Source organism: Coregonus lavaretus (assembly GCF_964263955.1).
Source record: "Coregonus lavaretus genome assembly, chromosome: 21".
Taxonomy (NCBI): Eukaryota; Metazoa; Chordata; class Actinopteri; order Salmoniformes; family Salmonidae; genus Coregonus; species Coregonus lavaretus.
Genome location: NC_140008.1, coordinates 25,795,341 through 25,818,244, shown reverse-complemented (window position 1 = coordinate 25,818,244; position 22,904 = coordinate 25,795,341). Strand labels below are relative to the sequence as shown.

Genomic DNA, 22,904 nt, shown 5'->3' with positions numbered 1-22,904 from the left:
TTTGATTCCGCTCTGTGATTGGCTCCATCGTATCCCCACAGTCTGTCTGTTACAGTCAGCTCAGTGCGGTTGTTGTTTCAATTCTCGTTCTTGCTCTTTATGCGGTTAATCCCCGATCCGTCTCAACGGAAAACGTCAAAACGCGAAGCGGCGGCTATTCACGTAGAAACTCACGGGGCTTTTACAGCGTAGTGACCAGGAAACATGCCCACATTACGCAGTTAGCGCTAGAGATCCAACCCCCGCAGGTGAGGTGAAATGCAGAGGGAAGGGGAACCGCGTTGTTGTTAACAGGTGCCCTGGACAATCATGTCTAGCCAAACCCGACGCGGAGAAATGGAGACTGACAAACCGGTGTTGTGTGAGAGCCTGGTTATATGGGTGAGTATGTCAGTGATGTCCTCAGTTCTTTCAGAGAGCACTCTAAAAAGCGTCTTATTGCATGAATGTTTACTGTCTTACCAATGACGGTATCGTTTACCTATGGCAGGTAGGTTATGGTTTGCCAATTCATAGATGCTAACCTTTAGGGGTTTAAAAGCCACGACGCTTGCAACTTTGATGGGCCACGACGCTTGCAACTTTGATGGGGGTGGGGGCCACAAAAAATCTGAAGTCATCATGAGGGGCTGCAGTGGCTCACTGGTCTGCTTACCCACATCCATACACACACATGCAGTCAGAGCAGGTCCTAGTCTTTTGGGGGCCCTAAGTGAAATGTTGCAAGCCAAACATTTTAGCAGCCCCCCTCTTGACAGCAGAGAAAGAAAAAAAACGTTTTAGAGTTAATTTCCTGCAATTCATGCCATGGGATGTAGAGAAATATTTGCAGTTTTTAATATGATAGCTGAGTGTGACTTAACAAAATCAGTCGGTAATTTGACCATGATTACTACAAGTTTACACAGCTGGCTAGACTAATTTACCAATCTAAAAAATGTTAGGTGACATGGGCAAATTGAGTGACTGTCATTGACTGACATAACAAGAGGAAAAACTGCTGATGCACAACAACATTTCCTAATTGCACCTTGTGTATTCTGCTATTCTAATTTTCAAAAAACGAAAGGTTAAATTACTACACACCTTTTTATAGGGTTATGGTTAGTGTTCCCACATGGCCATATCTCCATGTTACAGCACTTGTTGACAGAAGACAGAGGCAACCACCTGTGTTAATTAGCTATCTAGCTAACTGGGGAGGAAGTGTTGTTTTTTCAATTGGAGGTACACTGCTTATGGATCTGTGCAAATCTGCTACAGTAAGTGTATCTTTTTTATTTGAATAATTATTTATTGCTGATATGAAAGATAAGGGACATACGTTTCGAAAACCGTTTTACAAGTGATAATTATTGACGTTTCTAAACGTTAAAACACAGCGTCGGAATTGTAGTTCACATGGAGCTAGCCGTGGGCGAATGTAACAGCTGAAAACCCAACAGAGAGAATGGTTGTTGAGAGCTAGGTCAGTGTCGGGACTGAAGGAATCAGGAAATGGGCCACTTGTGTCGATTTGGAAACCCACCTGTTCTCTCCTATTTATAATAATGTGCAGTAACCTAATGTTCACGTATTGATAAACCATTGTCGATATGGTAAAATAAAAAAATCACACCTATTCCCAATTTAACCCGCCAAGACAATGTGCTTTAGGACTTTGGTACCCAGCCAGGCGCTAATGCTTCTCTCTCCTCACTGAATGAATGACAAATGGATGAATGGGCGATAATTGTGCACCTTAACTCACAATTTCATTTAAATTAGGCCTAACTGAATGATAAGGAGGGAGAATAGGTTTATTTGATTTAGAAAGACAATAGTGTAATGATGAGTTTGTTATGCCTATTTACAGAAAATAATTTGACCGCGCGCCATGTGGGTTGATACCATTCTCTTTTACATTTTACTTTATATAAAGAATATGTTATGGAACTATTTTATTTACTATAACTCTATTACTAATCAAATTTACTGTAAGGGAAACGTAAACATACTACATGTTGCAGTAGGCCTTTAGAATAATGCAAAACATATCCTTGACGCTATCCAAGTTGATGAGCGGAAAACAAACGATGCTAGTCAGCCTGCACAGCTGGCCCATTGAAACTACACCAAAACTAATTTCACACATAATAAGAGTTAGCCTATAGACAAGATTAAATTGACAATAATCTGATGAGTGACAATATTAGGCTTATCAGTTGTCAAATTGTACATGAAGAGATGGGCTCATCTTATAATTGACAGATGCAGGGAAAGGAGCATCACTTTATCAAATCCTCCTTTAGTCACAAGCAGGTAAAACATTTGGATTTCTATATAGTATCAGAAAGAGCATATTCTGCAGTTTCTATGACACGTACTTTTGTCAAATAACTCAAAATTCAAGAGGTGCAGGTCTATTTCCAAATTCAACTTTTTCCAAGAATATCCGTGCTGTCCAATGCCCTGAATCTATTTTACAACGCCCGGAAATCGGCCCCTTTTTTTCTCTGTACCCAACGCACTAGAAGACCAGTTCTTAAAGCCTTTAGCCGTATCCTTATTCTACTCCTCCTTTGTTCCTCTGGTGATGTAGAGGTTAACCCAGACCCTGTAGCTCCCAGTATCACTCCTGCTCCCCAGGCGCTATCATTTGTTGACTTCTGTAACCGCAAAAGCCTTGGTTTCTTGCATGTTAACATCAGAAGCCTCCTCCCTAAGTTTGAGTTATTCACTGCGTTAGCACACGCCGCCAACCCTAATGTTCTAGCAGTGTCTGAATCCTGGCTTAGGAAGGCCACCAAAGATTCTGAAATGTCCATTCCCAACTACAACATTTTCCATCTAGATAGAACTGCCAAAGGGGACGGAGTTGCAATCTACTGTAGAGATAACCTGCAGAGCTCTATCATACTATCCAGGTCCGTGCCCAAACAGTTTGAGCTTCTACTTCTAAAAATCCACCTTTCCAGAAATAAGTCTCTCACTGTTGCCGCTTGCTACAGATCCCCCTCAGCCCCCAGCTGTGCCCTGAACACCATATGTGAATTGATTGCCCCCCATCTATCCTCAGAGTTCGTATTGCTTGGTGACCTAAACTGGGATATGCTTAACACCCTGGCCATCCTACAATCTAAACTAGATGCCCTCAATCTCACACAAATTATCAAGGAACCTACCAGGTACAACCCTAAATCCATTAACATGGGCACCCTCATAGATATCATCCTGACTAATTTACCCTCTAAATACACCTCCGCTGTCTTCAACCAGGATCTTAGCGATCACTGCCTCATTGCCTGTGTCCGTAATGGGTCCGCGGTCAAACGACCACCCCTCATCACTGTCAAACGCTCCCTAAAACACTTAAGCGAACAGGCCTTTCTAATTGACCTGGCCCAGGTATCCTGGTTGGATATTGACCTCATTCCATCAGTAGAGAATGCCTGGTTGTTCTTTAAAAGTGCTTTCCTCCATCTTAAATAAGTATGCCCCATTCAAAAAATTCAGAACTAAGAACAGATATAGCCCCTGGTTCACCCCAGACTTGACTGCCCTTGACCAGCACAAAAACATCCTGTGGCGTACTGCATTAGCATTCAACAGCCCCCGCGATATGCAACGTTTCAGGGAAGTCAGGAACCTATATACACAATCAGTTAGGAAAGCAAAGGCTAACTTTTTCAAACAGAAATTTGCATCCTGTAGCACTAACTCCAAAAGGTTTTGGGACACTGTAAAGTCCATGGAGAATAAGAGCACCTCCTCCCAGCTGCCCACTGCACTGAGGCTAGGAAACACTGTCACTACCGATAAATCTACGATAATCGAACATTTCAACAAGCATTTTGCTAGGGCTGGCCATGCTTTCCACCTGGCTACCCCTACCCTGGCCACCAGCTCTGCACCCTCCGCTGCAACATGCCCATGCCCCCCCCGCTTCTCCTTCACCCAAATTCAGATAGCTGATGTTCTGAAAGAGCTGCTAAATCTGGACCCTACAAATCAGCTGGGCTAGACAATCTGGACCCTTTCTTTCTAAAATTAGCCGCCGAAATTGTCGCAACCCCTATTACCAGCCTGTTCAACCTCTCTTTCGTATAATCTGAGATCCCCAGAGATTGGAAAGCTGCCGCTGTCATCCCCCTCTTCAAAGGGGGTGACACTCTAGATCTAAACTGTTACAGACCTATATCCATCCTCCCCTACCTTTCGAAAGTATTTGAAAGCAAAGTTAACAAACAGATCACCGACCATTTTGAATCCCACCGTACCTTCTCCGCTATGCAATCTGGTTTCCGAGCTGGTCATGGGTGTACCTCAGCCACGCTCAAGGTCCTAAACGATATAATAACTACGATCGATAAAAGACAGTACTGTGCAGCCGTCTTCATTGACCTGGCCAAGACTTTTGACTCTGTCAATCACCGCATTCTTATTGGCAGACTAAATAGCCTTGGTTTCTCAAATGACTGCCTCGCCTGGTTCACCAACTACTTCTCAGATAGAGTTCAATGTGTCAAATCGGAGGGCCTGTTGTCTGGACCACTGGCAGTCTCTATGGGGGTGCCACAGGGTTCAATTCTCGGGCCGACTCTATTCTCTGTGTATATCAATGATGTCGCTCTTGCTCTGCTGGCAACTCTCAGATCCACTTCTACGCAGCGACACCATTGTGTATACATCTGGCCCTTCATTGGACACGGTGTTAACAAACCTCCAAACAAGCTTCAATGCCATACAACACTCCTTCCGTGGCCTCCAACTGCTCTTAAACGCTAGTAAAACTAAATGCATGCTCTTCAATCGAACGCTGCTTACACCCGCCTGCCCGACTAGAATCACTACTCTCGGCGTGTCTGACTTAGAATATGTGGACAACTACAAATACCTAGGTGTCTGGTTAGACCGTAAATTCTCCTTCCAGACTCACACTAAGCATCTCCAATCCAAAGTTAAATCTAGAATCGGCTTCCTATTTCGCAACAAAACCTCCTTCACTCATGCTGCCAAACATGCCCTCGTAAAACGGACTATCCTACCGATCCTTGACTTCGGCGATGTCATTTACAAAATAGCTTCCAACACTCTACTCAGCAAATTGGATGTAGTCTATCACAGTGCCATCCGTTTTGTCACCAAAGCCCCATATACTACCCACCATTGTGACCTGTACGCTCTCGTTGGCTGGCCCTCACTACATAGTCGTCGCCAAACCCACTGGATCCAGGTCATCTATAAATCACTTCTAGGCAAATCCCTGCCTTATCTTAGCTCATTGGTCACCATAGCAACACCCACCCGTAGTATCCGTTCCAGCAGGTATATCTCACTGGTCTTCCCCAAAGCCAACACCTCCTTTGGCCGCCATTCCTTCCAGTTCTCTGCTGCAAATGACTGGAACGAACTGCAAAAATCTCTGAAGCTGGAAACACTTATCTCCCTCACTATCTTTAAGCATCAGTTGTCAGAGCAGCTTACCGATCACTGCACCTGTACACAGCCCATCTGAAATTAGCCCACCCAACTACCTCATCCCCATATTGTTATTTACATTGTTATTTTTTTTGCTCATTTGCACCCCAGTTTCTCTATTTGCACATCATCTTCTGCACATCTATCACTCCAGTGTTAATACTAAATTATAATTGTAATTATTTTGCACTATGGCCTGTTTATTGCCTTACCTCCATAACTTACTACATTTGCACACACTGTATATAGATTTTCTATTGTGTTATTGACTGTATGTTTTGTTATTCCATATGTAACTCTGTGTTGTTGTTTTTACTGCACTGCTTTGCTTTATCTTGGCCAGGTCGCAGTTGTAAATTAGAACTCGTTCTCAACTGGCTTACCTGGTTAAATAAAGGTGAAATAAAATACAAAAAATAAATTGAACCGACGTCGGTGCCTGGAGAAGTGGGTATACTCAAATTTTGTCAAAATTTTTCCAAATGGTCTGCCCTGCGAAGGAAAGGTGCCCTGTGTGAAAAATTCTATGAGAAACAGTGACGCACTCTGAATGACCTAAAATTATGAATCCCATATTAGTCTTTCACAGTCAGGCCAATCCAAGCTGTACTGTGCAGTAGGCTAATAGTAGGCCTACAATTGAAACAGATAAACTGAGTCATAAATTCACAGGTTTCAGATTTCACCCCAATTTTTTCCAGGTTTTCATTCTCAAAGTCACACCTTTGTTAACAGAAAAACAACATTTTATGCTCTAAGTCCGTAACGATGATTAAACCACATCAGGAGACAACTTTTGAGGTCTGGGAAAGATGCAAAAAAGTTAGATTTTTGAGAGTACTTACCCTTTAATTCAAGTGTGCAGGCACCTAAAGCTATTGTTTGATTAGTGTTGTTTCTGTAGCACATGAGTTTGAAAAAGAAATGGCCACTGGATTGAAACAAATAATCATGATATCATTCTGACAGGTAGGCGTAGGCTAACTTGTAGCTAGTTAACATTTACGGTAATAGAGAAGGTTTTTGGGAAAGCCTTTCCATCTGGTTAGGCCTATCATTAGCATCTCTATATTTGTTCTGTTTCTTAATTGTTTGAAACCTGGACGTTTTACTTCATATTATGAGGCATGTCTTACCTTGCTTCAAAGTAGCCTATAGCCAAAATCCACCAAAGAAATGTGAGTGCATTGCTGCGCATAAACTGTGAAGAAATAATAGTTTATCAACATTTTAACCTAAACATTCCATCAGCCCTATTAATTGATACAGTGTTCTTTGATATGTATCAGTGGGGATTAAGAAGTGAGTATGCGCAATTGTCACGCTCGTTTACAGACGGGACGGACCAAGGCGCAGCGTGATATGCATACATGTTTATTTATACTGAATAAACACCACAACAAACGAAACGTGAAGTCCAAGGTAGACAAACAACATACCTCACACGGAACAAGATCCCACAACCCACTAGTGCCAATAGGCTGCCTAAGTATGGTCCCCAATCAGAGACAACGAGCTACAGCTGCCTCTGATTGGGAACCACACCGGCCAACATAGATCTACACGATCTAGATCTAAACATAGAAAATGCAACATAGAACATACCACACAGAAAATACACACCCTGACTCAACAAATACGAGTCCCCAGAGTCAGGGCGTGACAGTACCCCCCCCCCCAAAGGTGCGGACTCCGACCGCATAGCATAAACATAACAGGGTTGGGGCCGGGTGGGCGATCCGGCTCAGGGCGTGACGACCACTTACTCTCCGCCTCCCTGTTGCGCCCCTGGTCTAGTCTGGACCTCGGCGCGCTGCTTCCCCTCTCCTTCCTCCCACGAAGTACCAAGCCCTGTCTGGACCCTGGTGTGGGAGACCCCGAACCTGGAGAGGGGCTGACGTCTGGGTCTGGACTGGAGCCGCTGACCGGAGCTGGACCGGGCACCGGTGGAGCGGACTGGTCTGGCTCCGGAGTGGAGCAGCTGACCGGAGCTGGATCAGGCACCGGTGGAGCGGACTGCTCTGGCTCCGGAGTGGAGCAGCTGACCGGAGCTGGACTAGGCACCGGTGGAGCGGACTGCTCTGGCTCTGGAGTGGAGCCGCTGACCGGAGCTGGACCCCGGTGAAGCGGATTGCTCTGGCTCCGGAGTGGAGCAGCTGACCGGAGCTGAACTGGGCACCGGTGGAGCAGACTGCTCTGGCTCCGGAGTGGAGCAGCTGACCGTTGCCGGACCAGGCACCGGTAAAACAGGCACGGGCCGTGCCGGACTGGACACACGCACCACTGGCTTGGTGCGGGGAGCAGGAACGGGCTGGCGACGCGCACCACTGGCTTGGTGCAGGGAGCAGGGACGGGCCGTACCGGCCTGGCTACGCGCACCACTGGCCTGGTGCGGGGAGCAGGAACAGGCCGGGCCGGGCTGGCGACGCGCACCACTGGCTTGGTGCGAGGGACAGGAACAGGCCGGGCCGGCCTGGCGACACGCACCACTGGCTTGGTGCGAGGGACAGGCCGGACCGGGCTGGCGACGCGCACCACTGGCTTGGTGTGAGGGACAGGAACGGGTCGGGCCGTACTGGGAACACGCACCACTGGCTTAGTGCGGGAAGCAGGAACGGGCCGGACCGGACTGGCGACACGCACCACTTGCTTGGTGCGAGGAGCGGGACTGGGTTCCTTTATTAACCCCCGCTCCTTCTGCTGCCTAACCAGCTCCTCTCGCCGTGCCTCTACACTTTCCTTCTCCCTTATAGCCTCCTGTAGCGCCTCCCTCTGACCGAATAACTCCTGCTCCCTCTGAACCAATAGCCCCCGTAACATGGTGGCCTCCTCTCCTAACCTGCAGATCCGCCCTTTAACGGCCTCCTGCTGCCTCGTCGTCCACACCGTGTGCCCCCCCAAAAAATGTTCATGGGGTTGCCTCTCGGGTCTCCGTCGTCGGCACTGTTGGTGCCGTTTCTCCTTTCCTACCTGGGCATCCTCCTTCATCGCCTTCCGGTAACGGACGGCCTCCTCCTCCGTAATTCTCCCCCAACCGAGGAGGACATCTACTAATGTAACCTCCTGTTGAATTCCCGGCGTTTGCTCCTGAACACGCTGCTTGGTCCTCGTTTGGTGGGATCTTCTGTCACGCTCGTTTACAGACGGGACGGACCAAGGCACAGCGTGATATGCATACATGTTTATTTATACTGAATAAACAACACGACAAAACAACAAATGAAACGAAACGTGAAGTCCAAGGTAGACAAACAACATACCTCACACGGAACAAGATCCCACAACCCACTAGTGCCAATAGGCTGCCTAAGTATGGTCCCCAATCAGAGACAACGAGCTACAGCTGCCTCTGATTGGGAACCACACCGGCCAACATAGATCTACACGATCTAGATCTAAACATAGAAAATGCAACATAGAACATACCACACAGAAAATACACACCCTGACTCAACAAATACGAGTCCCCAGAGTCAGGGCGTGACAGCAATGCCCACTGAAAAATAAGTAGGTACAGTGGCGTGTATTCATGGATGCCAAGGGAAGCCAGGCTTCCACAAAAAATGGACAAATAAAAAACGTTAAATATTTTATATTTCGTCTCTCTGTGTTTCATAATTTTCTTTCAATTCGCAGGAGGCTGAATATATCTCACAGGAGAAAGCATCCAAGCGAGCGAAACAGCGCCCCCCTGTCTCTCTACGTGTAGGCCATCTATCTGATGCTGTCTGGTCCAAACAAGGATTACATTGTTGCTGCACGTAGCATTGAAGGCAAGGGAAACCGGCGAGCATCTGGCCTCCCTTGACAAAAAAAGTATAACAAATGTGCCAATCAACTCAACTGTGAATGGTCCTGGCGCACCAAAAAAAAAAGTGTCAAGGGAAGCAAACTTGAATTTTGTTGTCACTCCTGTCAAATGCGATTGAGAGCATACATCATTGACAGAACAACTTGAATTGTTGCATCTCGTTGTGTTGTTGTCCTCTGGTGGCTAGCTAGCTAGCTAGCTAAAATTGGCCCTTTCCTAAATTAGCCATGGATAGAGATAGGGATTTGAACTTATGGTTTTACTTAATTCTCTGTACTGGCCAATGATTATAATGGCGATTAGGATCCAACCATCAGAATCAGCTTGGCTTCACCAGTGATTTTACCCATGCTACTGAGAGGGTATACGGCATATACCTGCTGCGTATACCCTCCACTACACACATCTTAATAACCAAACCCTCCCAAAATGTAGGTTAATCACTCAGCACTACTGTTTTCTCAATGAAATTCAATTCTGCATAAAAAAAGGAGCAAGTTTTTAAGTTTGTTCCAACGGAGCGAGTCTGACCACAAGTCAGAGACCACTATGATGACACACACGATTCGCTTGATGGATCCTTTTTGTCTTCTTCTAATGCCTCTTAAGGGGAAAGTAATCCAAAAGTAACTGAAAGTAACCAGTTTATGTTGCTGAGTTTGGGTAATCCAAAAGTTACATTACTGATTACAATTTGACAGGTAAATAGTAACGGTAACGGATTACATTTAGAAAGTAACCTACGCAACCCTGATAGAGTAGGCCTACAGTGCATTCGAAAAGTATTCAGACCCGTTCACTTTTTCCACATTTTGTTACGTTACAGCCTTATTCTAAAATTGATTAAATAGTTTTTTTCCCTCATCAATCTACACATAATACCCCATAATGACAAAGCAAAAACAGGTTTTTAGACATTTTTGCACATTTATTCAAAACAAAAAACGGAAATATCACATTTACATACAGTGGGGAGAACAAGTATTTGATACACTGCCGATTTTGCAGGTTTTCCTACTTACAAAGCATGTAGAGGTCTGTCATTTTTATCATAGGTACACTTCAACTGCGAGAGACGGAATCTAAAACAAAAATCCAGAAAATCACATTGTATGATTTTTAAGTAATTAATTTGCATTTTATTGCATGACATAAGTATTTGATCACCTACCAACCAGTAAGAATTCCGGCTCTCACAGACCTGTTAGTTTTTCTTTAAGAAGCCCTCCTGTTCTCCACTCATTACCTGTATTAACTGCACCTGTTTGAACTCGTTACCTGTATAAAAGACACCTGTCCACACACTCAATCAAACAGACTCCAACCTCTCCACAATGGCCAAGACCAGAGCGCTGTGTAAGGACATCAGGGATAAAATTGTAGACCTGCACAAGGCTGGGATGGGCTACAGGACAATAGGCAAGCAGCTTGGTGAGAAGGCAACAACTGTTGGCGCAATTATTAGAAAATGGAAGAAGTTCAAGATGACGGTCAATCACCCTCGATCTGGGGCTCCATGCAAGATCTCACCTCGTGGGGCATCAATGATCATGAGGAAGGTGAGGGATCAGCCCAGAACTACACGGCAGGACCTGGTCAATGACCTGAAGAGAGCTGGGACCACAGTCTCAAAGAAAACCATTAGTAACACACTACGCCGTCATGGATTAAAATCCTGCAGCGCACGCAAGGTCCCCCTGCTCAAGCCAGCGATGTCCAGGCCCGTCTGAAATTTGCCAATGACCATCTGGATGATCCAGAGGAGGAATGGGAGAAGGTCATGTGGTCTGATGAGACAAAAATAGAGCTTTTTGGTCTAAACTCCACTCGCCGTGTTTGGAGGAAGAAGAAGGATGAGTACAACCCCAAGAACACCATCCCAACCGTGAAGCATGGAGGTGGAAACATCTTTCTTTGGGGATGCTTTTCTGCAAAGGGGACGACTGCACCGTATTGAGGGGAGGATGGATGGGGCCATGTATCGCGAGATCTTGGCCAACAACGTCCTTCCCTTAGTAAGAGCATTGAAGATGGGTCGTGGCTGGGTCTTCCAGCATGACAACAACCCGAAACACACAGCCAGGGCAACTAAGGAGTGGCTCCGTAAGAAGCATCTCAAGGTCCTGGAGTGGCCTAGCCAGTCTCCAGACCTGAACCCAATAGAAAGGATCTGGAGAAGGTCTGTATGGAGGAGTGGGCCAAAATCCCTGCTGCAGTGTGTGCAAACCTGGTCAAAACCTACAGGAAACGTATGATCTCTGTAATTGCAAACAAAGGTTTCTGTACCAAATATTAAGTTCTGCATTTCTGATATATCAAATACTTATGTCATGCAATAAAATGCAAATTAATTACTTAAAAATCATACAATGTGATTTTCTGGATTTTTGTTTTAGATTCCGTCTCTCACAGTTGAAGTGTACCTATGATAGAAATTACAGACCTCTACATGCTTTGTAAGCAGGAAAACCTGCAAAATCGGCAGTGTATCAAATACTTGTTCTCCCCACTGTAAGTAATTCAGACCCTTTACTCAGTACTTTGTTGATGCACCTTTGGCAACGATTACAGCCTTGAGTCTTCTTGGGTATGACGCTACAAGCTTGGCACACCTGTATTTGGGGAGTTTCTCCAATTCTTCTCTGCAGATCCTCTCAAACTCTGTCAGGTTGGATGCACAGCTATTTTCAGGTCTCTCCAGAGATGTTCAATTGGGTTCAAGTCCGGGCTCTGGCTTGTGCCGAAGCCTCTCCTGTGTTGTCTTGGTTGTGTGCTTAGGGTTGTTGTCCTGTTGGAAGGTTAACCTTCGCCCCAGTCTGAGGTCCTGAGCGCTCTGGAGCAGGTTTTCATCAAGGTTTTCATCTCTCTGTACTGTACTCCGTTAATCTTTCCCTCAATCCTGACTAGTCTCCCAGTCCATGCCGCTGAAAAACATCCCCACAGCATGATGCTGCCACCACCATGCTTCACCGTAGGGATGGTATTGGCCAGGTGATGAGCGGTGCCTTGTTTTCTCCAGACGTGACGCTTTGTATTCAGGCCAAAGAGTTCAATCTTGGTTTCATCAGACCAGAGTATCTTGTTTTTCATGGTCTGAGAGTCCTTTAGGTGCCTTTAGGCAAACTCCAAGCGGGCTGTCATGTGCCTTTAACTGAGGAGTGGCTTCCATCTAGCCACTCTACCATAAAGGCCTGATTAGTGGAGTGCTGCAGAGATGGTTGTCCTTCTGGAAGGTTCTCCCATCTCCCCAGAGGAACTCTGGAGCTCTGTCAGAGTGACCATCGGGTTCTTGGTCAACTCCCTGACCAAGGCCCTTCACCGATTGCTTAGTTTGGCCGGGCGGCCAGCTCTAGGAAGAGTCTTGGTGGTTCCAAACTTCTTCCATTTAAGAATGATGGAGGCCACTGTGATTTGTTTTGGTACCCTTCCCCAGATCGGTGCCTCGACACAATCCTGTCTCAGAGCTCTACGGACAATTCCTTCGACCTCATGGCTTGAATGTGTAAAAAGTTAAGGGGTCTGAATACTTTCCGAATGCACTATATGCGCAGATAATCATTGCAGATAGGCTATTTTATCTCAATCTATACAATACTCAAATTGAGCGTGCCGTTGTTTTCAGTTTTGTCTTTGTAAGCAAAGACAACAATATCCTTATTCAGTTGATCCTCATCCTATTTAGGGAGCTAATCTCATTAACTGCTAGATATTTGTGGAATGTCACTCCTTCAATCTTTTGTTATGCAATCAAATATTATAGGCCACTGGCAACTTGGTAATAGTTTGCCTTTCATTTGCGTTTAGCCTCATTGTGTGCATTGTCACACCTGTAGTTTTTTTTATGCAACCTTCCTTATGTGGCTTGCAATAATTGAGTAACATTTGAGATCATGTCAATTTGACTTGAAGAGCTATCCTCCCTCTTATCTGCAACGATGTGAGAGATCTGGTCAGGGGAAAGCTCATTCCTGGTGTGCATCCATCCACCATTGTTTTCACCTCTTCAGTGACTGAAACAAGTGTAAATGAAGAGGAGACAAAATGAAGCCACTACAGACTTAAGATGTACAGTAACATGAACCTGAACATTGTGTAGCCAGTACAGGACACTCTCTCAGTGAATTAATAACCACATTGTGTGGAGGGGAGCACTACAGTCTACCAGTGAATGTTTCTCTCCACAGGTAAAGCATTTGAGAGCACAGGACTAGGTAGGTAGTGTCTATTTTGTATTGCCTGTAAAGGTCATGGTGACAGGCTGGTAGTGAGGTCTCAACCCTTGTCACAGGCTTTCACCTTGTGAGCGAAGCCTGGGAGCTGAGGCTAGTGGTCATCTGACACCATGGAGAGACAGTCATGGAGGGTGAATTATTCACAAGTCCACCAGAGCAGAGCTGAGTAGCATCTCTCTCTGGGGCTATCTCTCTTACACACAAGCTTTCTCTCTTTTCTATCTGCACACCCATTACATGTGTATGATGGTTCACGACAGGCTTTGCAACTTGATGCTATACGATGCATGCAAGAGGAGATAGATATCAGTGCCTCCAACTGCCTCCCCCTTTCTCATTCCTGTCCCAGCGTCTCCCCTTCTCCTCGGTCTCTACTCTAACCTGTGTTATTCTCCCTGTTTGTATCACCCTCAGCTCCAGACCTTCAACACTGCAGCACCATGTATGACTGTAGAGGAGCTGACCACTGGAGCTGCCATTTCTCAGGCCCTGCATCAGATGTGAGGCACAAACACACACATACATACACACATCACAGTGTATGTCCAGGCTGCAGAGACATTATTCATTTATACTGATGGTCTTACCCTGGCTGAACATTTAACACACTGGAGTCGGGTCTAACCCCAGTCAGATTTTGGGGTTGGATATTTTCTGATTTGAATATGGTTGTTCAGTAGACATTTTTTGTCCAATGCTTATGCATGTGTGTGTGTTGTGCCAAGCAGAGATCCAGCGTGGTTCAGTGAGAGTTGGCTTGGTCGCATTAAAGAAGATGTTGGAGATAACTGGAGACTCAAGGTGCTGAACTGCACATCCCTCTTTCTCTCTGTACTTCCATCCCTAATTCCCTTGCTATCCTTCCTTCCTTCCTCCCTCCCTCCCTCCCTCCTTCCCCCCTCCCTCCCTCCCTCCTTGTTTTCCTCCCCCCCTCCTTGTTTTCCTCCCCTACTGACCTAAAAGCCAGAGTGATTGCTCTCTGCTGGCCCTGTTAGTATTTTAGCCAGCCATTAGCCTGTCAGATATATCCTCCCCAGATCAGAGAAGACTCACTCTAAATGTTTCCATAACTCACTGTGAGGAGTTTCTTTGAGGTGTACACTTTGTTTATGTAGAGTGATGAGTGTGTAACTTCTTTCTCCAGATGAATAACCTGAAGAAGATCCTTCAGATGATGGTGGATTACTACAATGAGGTCAGTAGAAGCGCTGACTTATAACCCTTTATTACATTACATTTTAGTCATTTAGCAGACGCTCTTATCCAGAGCGACTTACAGTTAGTGAATACATATATATATTTTTTATACTGGCCCCCCGTGGGAATCGAACCCACAACCCTGGCGTTGCAAACGCCATGCTCTATCAACTGAGCTACATCCCTGCCGGCCATTCCCTCCCCTACCCTGGACGACGCTGGGCCAATTGTGCGCCGCCCATGAGTCTCCCGGTCGCGGCCGGCTGCGACAGAGTGGCACAGTTAGCACTGCGATGCGGCGCCTTAGACCACTGCGCCACTCAGGACCTTTATGTCTGGTTCTATTCTCTCTCTATGTCACCAGGTCCTGAGCCAGCAGATCTCAGACTTCTCCCTCCCAGACCTGGTCCAGGTTACTGTTTAATGTCTAGTTATAACTGTTCTATTCTCTGTCTATGTTACTAGGTCCTGAGCCAGCAGATACAGGAGTTTCCCCTGCCAGACCTGGTGAAGGTGGCAGAACACTCAGACCCTGTAGAACTGGGACGACTGCTGCAGCTCACACTGGGCTGTGCTGTGAAATGTGAACGCAAACAAGGTATTACGCTTGCACACACACACACACACACACATACGGTGCAGTCACAGAGGCTGAACTAAAATAGTTTAACAACACTATATTGTTGCTTTGTCAAGAAAGTGACAAAGGAGTCTGCTAAATCTGAAACAGACTGGCACCCAAAACAGAATATCTCTCTCTGTCTCTCTCTGTCTCTCTCTGTCTGTCCAGAGTACATCCAGATCATCATGACACTAGAGGAGTTCGTACAGCATGTGGTGATGACAGCCATTCAGGAGGTAAGGCTTGGAATGACCAGGGCCATTCTCTCTGATTGATTTCAAATAGTTTGTCATGTACGGTAGGATATTAGAATTGCCCATTTGTGTTAAAAAAGCCAGTTACCAATACTGTGATGTAAAGTACATGCCATGACATCTCTTTCGGTTTAGAAAGTCATTTTAGACCACCTGTGGTGTGTGAATGAGTAGGATTGAAGTTGTCTCTAAACAAACCTGTACCATGTCGCTCTCTCTCTGTTAGCTGATGAGTAAAGAGAACATGGCCCAGTTTGGAGCAGAGCCACCGGGGGATGTAGAATCACAGGTGAGAGGAGGAGATCCACTGTGTTTGGCCTCTAATAGTCTATATTATTGTTGCTGACTGTGCATGTCTGTCTATAGTTGACACTGGAGGACCTGGAACAAGAGGTGAGAGGAGATCCACTGTGCTAGGCATCTGATAGAATGCTATTGTCTGTATTATAGTTGTTATTGTTTGTGTGTCTCTCTATAGTTGACTGCTTGTCTTAGACTCTTTAGTTAGTACTGTGATATTGCTCGTCTCTCCTTGGACCTGCTGAAGTAGGCTGTATAGAAGCTAGCTGTATTGTTAAGTGTGTGTGTGTATCTAGTTGAAGAAGGCTCTCGAGGACCTGGCAGATCTGATGGCAGAAAAGGAGGTGCTAGCCCAGCGCTGTCAGGAGCTCGACGTACAGGTACACACACATTTTAAATACTTTATTTGAATCAACAAATAAAATTAGCTCATTAAGGATTCATACATTTCAAAGGTTGTTTATGCAAGGACACTTAAGGAAACAAAAGCACCTTCTCCTCCACACAGCTAGGCTGCCCATAACGGCAAGCCTGCAATCTGAAGGCCACATACCGTAAGCCGAGGCTGCCAAATATCAATGACACACACACACACAACCCTGGTACTGTATAAACTGGGTCTGTGTTATGTGCAGTGATGCCAGAGGCAATTGTCTGTGGCTGGTGTAGCAGAAGGGCTGTGGTCTTACAGGCTAGGCCTCTCTGCTCTCCCCCTACCTGCTCTCTCTGCCATACCCTGCTCTGCCTGGCTGGGGAAAACATAGTACAGGACAAAATTCTGCTGCTGGTTACTGATTAGGTCAAGTCCATGTTGTATGGGCCTCTCTTCTCGTGTCTCCAGATTGAGTTGTTACAGTAGATCACCAGTGTCTCTCTTCAAGGACACACAGAGGTAAGTCAACATGGCTGCTTGTCGTCAAGGCGGACTAAAAACATCTAACGGCTGATTGCAGAGGCGGATTAAAACATCTATACCCTCTCTTGCTCTCTGTCGCTAACACGTATCACTAACCTAAACTACGCGTGTGTTAATTTGTAGTGTTTGGGAACAGGTGGAGCGAAGACGCTGAATTGAATTATGTTTTTCTTTATGCACACACACACACATAAAGCTTATATTCCCAAGGATTGTCCCTGACATAAAGCATGACTAATGAACAGAGGAGCGTGTGTGTGTAAGGGAGATAAACTAACCAGCCTTTCAACCTATTCATTAACATGTTGATGTTGTTGAAGGTGCTATGTGGCTTCACTGCACTGTACTATAATTTCAGGGTGTAATAATGATGCTTTGTTTGTTGAACAGTTGGTGAGAACGGGTCTTTCCCACTGGAGATTAATTTACACTTATCACATCATCTCTCAAAGACTCTTCTAGTTACCTTTCTCCCCATTCTTCAGGCATCTGTGACCATTTATGTGGTTCTGCCGTATTGGATGAACTTGTAAAAAATGGTGGTTTGATAGTTATGTTCGCGCAACTAATTCATATTTTGGGATTGAGACACAGCAGACCTTTGACCCTGGTCAGGTGACGGTCCTTCAGGAGGAGCGGAACAGCCTATTGGCTGAGAACGACGCGCTGACGGGCCGAGCCAATCAGCTGGACTCGTTTGATGACCCGAGCACGCCCTCTGGACGGAAACACAGCCAGCTACAGATACAGCTAGAGACACTACAGGAGGAGAACTTCAGGTGTGTGTGTGTCATGTGTCAGTGAAAACACATCGCACTGGAACGACGCTTAGAGTTATTCAACACAGCACTTACAGATTTCTCTCTCTCTCCCTCTGTGTGTGTGTGTGTGTGTAGGCTAGAGGCAGCTAAGGATGACTACCGTATCCACTGTGAGGAGTTGGAGAAGCAGCTGATCGAGGTTCAGCATCGTAACGACGAACTAACCAGCCTGGCCGAGGAGTCACGAGTACTTAAAGACGAACTCGATATCCTCAGGTGTGTTTGGTGGTGTTCTAGGTCCTTTATTGCAGTTGTAATCATCAGATCTTCTGTGACGTGCATCACGTCCTGGAATATGTATAAATGGGAGTGGGAGAGAGGAAGTGGTCAGTTTGAAGCAAGGGTAGACCAGTAAGAATGTGCTGTTTAGGTCCTTGCTTTAATCTATTTGCCTGCTTTATTTATTTATCTTTATAAATTCAATTAAATGCAATAAATTATCAATTTTGTGGTGTGTGTGTGTGTGTGTGTGTGTGTTTAGGAGCTGTTCGGACCGTGCTGTGAAGCTGGAGGCGTCAGTAGAGACATACAGGCGTAAACTGGAGGACCTGGGAGATCTGAGGAGACAAGTCAAACTGCTGGAGGAGAAGAACATGACCTACATGCACAACACTGTCGATCTGGAGGAGGAGCTATGTAAGGATAACGCTGCCCGCACACAGCCAGAGACATACAAGAGACAGGTGAGACATGTACTAGACAAGATCATTCCTAAAGTTGTCCCCTCCCTTCTGCTCTATGGGTCTGACAGAACTGGGTTGGGGAAAGCAATATGCCGGAACTCTGTGAAGCTTTTGCCCTCACCTAACAAGTCGTCTCTGAGGAGACATCATTTTGGAGTGACAAACAGCCAATCAGGGGGCTTACTTAATCTACATCCTGTTTCCTGCCAGGTCCAGGAGCTGCACCGGAAGTTGTCAGAGGAGTCTCGGCGGTCAGACAACCTGGCATACGAAAAGAAGAAGTTTGAAGAGAAACACGATGCCGTGATGAAGGAGAAAGAGGTATGGACTGGATCCCAACACTTTCTACTCCAACCTACCTGGTCCCCCTGACATGCAAACACATTAGGGGGAGGAACTAAGGAATGTTTTAGGCAATAGTCTAATGCTATTGGCTTATCTCCTCCTCTATCTCCTGATGATGATGTCATCAGAGGATCATCATCGAGCGAGACTCTCTGAAGAAGACCAATGAGGAGCTGCGATGTAACCAGGCTCAACAGGACCAGCTCCTACAAGCAGGTAGCTCATTGGACCATCACATTGACAATGTAGACTGACTGGTGCTGCATATGATTGGAAAGCAGATTTAATGTAGTTGAGGTTTGGTTTCCTTTGATAAACAGTGTTGGCGTGTTTGACATTGCCGCCGACTTTACAGCCGAGTCAAGACAAACCACCATGCATCATAAATAACTACTCAGTGTTATTTTTAGATCAGTCAGTCACAATATACCCATGATTCAGCACGGTTTCGAACACGGCCTGTGTCTCTCTGAAGCTTACAGATACACATGGTTACTGATCTCCTCTCTGTTTGTCCACAGGGATGGCAGGGATGCCAGCTGGCAGTCCAAGCCATGATAACCTTGCTGCTGAGATCCTACCTGTAGAGTACAGGTAATAATTTAATAATTGTGTTTTGTGTGTGAGACACTGACTGCGCTAACTGTGTGTGTCCTTGTCCGTACAGGGAGAAGTTTATCCGGCTCCAGCATGAGAATAAGATATTGCGTGTGCAGCAGGAGGGATCAGAGAATGAGAAGATCTCTGAACTACAGATACTGCTAGAGGTGGCACACAGAACCCGCTCCGAACTGGACACTGAGAACAGGTAAGCTGTGTGTGTGTTTTTTACTCCCTGTTTGACTGTGATGTACTTCCTGTGTGTCTGATGTACTTCCAGGTTAAGCAGGAAGAGGGTCACTGAGCTGCAGCAGCAGGTAGAGGATCTACAGAAAACCCTACAGGGCCAGGGAGCCAAGACTGATGACGTGAGTTCTGCACTATAGTATACACACTATACACATAACCATGATGATACTACACAGCTACGGAAAGCCCTACATGGCCAGGGAACAAGACTGACAACATGAGTGCAACCAGACATATAACCTTACAGTATACTGCTATATCAAACATTAACCCTAAATACTGCATAATACTGCCTCTCATATGTACAGTAGCAGCTGTGAGGTAACAGTAGCTGTGTGTTACAGCTACTGTTACAACTGCTCTTTATTTGCAGTCTCACCTGAAGAGGAAACTGGATGCTCATATGTAAGTATGGTCCATACTGCTTTGTGAGACCTTTATGGCTGCATTTACACAGGCATCCCAATTCTGATCTTTTGTTCACTAATTGATATTTTGACCAATCAGATCTGAAAAAGATCTGGTGTGAAAAGATCTGATGTGATTGGTCAAAATTAGTGGGAAAATGATCAGAATTGGGGTGCATGTATAAATGCAGCCATAGTTCCTTCTGTCAGATACATTTGTAAAGTAAGGTGTTTTATTACCTAGGGTGTAACTGAACGAGGCGCAGGATGAGATCATGAAGAAGAAAGAACTCCTAGAGGACTTGCAGCCAGACAACACACAGACCTGTGAGTACAACTGTAACAGAACCATAACACGACCACAACACTGGCGGTATAGTTCTCAGAGTAACCCCAGTGAGTGTTGTTTGTCTGTCCCTTAGCTCTGAGACTGGATGAGCTGATGGCTGCTCTGAAGAAGAAGGATGATGACATGAGAGCCATGGAGGAGAGATACAAGATGTACCTGGAGAAAGCACGCAATGTGAGTCATCATTCCTTAATCATTCATTCTTCTCACATCCAACTAGACACAAGCCTACCAGACGAGCTAAACCACTTCTATGCTCGCTTCGAGGCAAGCAACACTGAAGCATGCATAAGAGTACCAGCTGTTCCGGATGACTATGTGATCACGCTCTCCGTAGCCATTGTGAGTAAGAATTTTAAGCAGGTCAACATTCACAAGGCCGCAGGGCCAGACGGATTACCAGGACGTGTACTCTGAGCATGTGCTGACTAACTGGCAAGTGTCTTCACTGACATTTTCAACATGTCCCTGACTGAGTCTGTAATACCAACATGTTTCAAGCAGACCACCATAGTCCCCGTGCCCAAGGACACTAAGATAACCTGCCTAAATGACTACCGACCCGTAGCACTGACGTCTGTAGCCATGAAGTGCTTTGAACCGCCCCAACAGATCTACAGATGATGCAATCTCTATTGCACTCCACACTGCCCTTTCCCACCTTGACAAGAGGAACACCTACGTGAGAATGCTATTCATTGACTACAGCTCAGCGTTCAACACCATAGTGCCCTCAAAGCTCATCACTAAGCTAAGGATCCTGGGACTAAACACCTCCCTCTGCATCTGGATCCTGGACTTCCTGACGGGCCGCCCCCAGGTGGTAAGGGTAGGTAACAACACATCTGCCACGCTAATCCTCAACACAGGGGCCCCTCAGGGGTGCGTGCTCAGTCCCCTCCTGTACTCCCTGTTCACCCATGACTGCATGGCCAGGCACGACTCCAACACCATCGTTAAGTTTGCCGACGATACAACAGTGGTAGGCCTGATCACCGACAACGATGAGACAGCCTATAGGGAGGAGGTCAGAGACCTGGCCGTGTGGTGCCAGGATAACAACCTCTCTCTCAACGTGACCAAGACAAAGGAGATGATTGTGGACTACAGGAAAAAAAAAGAGGACTGAGCACGCCCCCATTCTCTGTAGTGGAACAGGTTGAGAGCTTCAGGTTCCTTGGTGTCCACATCACCAACGAACTATCATGGTCCAAACACACCAAGACAGTCGTGAAGAGGGCACGACAAAGCCTATTCCCCCTCAGGAGACTGAAAAGATTTGGCATGGGTCCTCAGATCCTCAAAAAGTTCTACAGCTGCACCATCGAGAGCATCCTGACTGGTTGCATCACCGCCTGGTATGGCAATTGCTCGGCCTCTGACCGCAAGGCACTACAGAGGGTAGTGCGTACGGCCCAGTATATCACTGGGGCCAAGTTTCCTGCCATCCAGGACCTCTATACCAGGCGGTGTCAGAGGAAGGCCCTCAAAATTGTGAAAGACTCCAGCCACCCTAGTCATAGACTGTTCGCTCTGCTACCGCACGGCAAGCGGTACCGGAGCGACAAGTCTAGGTCCAAAAGGCTTCTCAACAGCTTCTACCCCCAAGCCATAAGACTCCTGAACAGCTAATCATGGCTACCCGGATCCCCACCCCATCTTTTTACGCTGCTGCTACTCTGTTAATTATTTATGCATAGTCACTTTAACTCTACCCACATGTACATATTACCTCAACTAGCCGGTGCCCCCGCACATTGACTCTGCACCGGTACCCCCCTGTATATAGCCTCCCTACTGTTATTCTATTTAACTTCTGCTCTTTTTTTCTCAACACTTTTTTGTTGTTGTTGTTTTATTTTACTTTTTTATAAAAAAATAAATGCATTGTTGGTTAAGGGCTGTAATTAAGCATTTCACGGTAATGTCTTCACCTGTTGTATTCGGCGCATGTGGCAAATAAAATTTGATTGGATTTGATTTGAAAAAGTGATTTCTGATGAAGCCCTCTCTCTCTGTCTCGGTACTGTAGGTGATCCGTGCATTGGACCCCAAGCTGAACCTAGCCACAGCAGAGATCCAGGCTCTAAAGAACCAGCTGACGGACAGAGACGAGGATCCTCAGCCTGGAGTTAACAATTACCTTTAACCCATGGCCCTGACCTTTGGCCTCTAACCATAACCATCAGCCAGGAGACACTCATTCACATAGGGATCCATAGTACTCATCTCACAATGCACTCTCGACCTCTGGTATTGATAGTTTCTCTCGCTCTCTCTGTGTCTCTCTCTGTAGAGGGAGTGTGAGCAGGCAAAGCTGAAGGTGTATGAAGAGAAGCTGATTGTTACAGCATGGTACAACAAGGTTAGAACATTTTAGACCTCGTATTTCCTTTGAAAATAAATTACAGGAATGTACAGTTTACAAATGTTACTTATGCAGAGCTTTTGTTCCAACTCAAATAAACATTCCTGCTGTCTGTATTCCGCCCCCTCCAGAGTCTGAGCTTCCAGAAGCTGGCGATCAAGGCCCGTCTGGGGGGTCGCTCCACCTCCATGGTGCCCCCTGCCCAGTCCTTCCTGACCCAGCAGCACCAGGTCACCAACGCCACTCGCAGGACCCTCTCTGTCAGCATGCCTGCCACCACCACTAAGTAG

The 22,904-nt window shown here is 46.1% G+C and overlaps 1 pseudogene across 1 annotated transcript; it reads left to right on the top strand.

Moving 5' to 3' along the window:
- Positions 1–309: 309 nt before the first annotated feature.
- On the top strand, positions 310–22,904 carry LOC311149264 (protein Hook homolog 1-like; annotated as a pseudogene). The gene is made up of 23 exons (XR_014615663.1): positions 310–381; positions 2,251–2,301; positions 13,918–14,003; positions 14,232–14,304; positions 14,648–14,698; positions 15,166–15,298; positions 15,491–15,558; positions 15,803–15,865; positions 16,173–16,256; positions 17,408–17,571; positions 17,689–17,829; positions 18,095–18,296; positions 18,507–18,617; positions 18,770–18,857; positions 19,163–19,235; positions 19,309–19,449; positions 19,522–19,609; positions 19,864–19,895; positions 20,142–20,224; positions 20,320–20,420; positions 22,279–22,378; positions 22,543–22,611; positions 22,746–22,904. The product of XR_014615663.1 is annotated as a protein Hook homolog 1-like (transcript).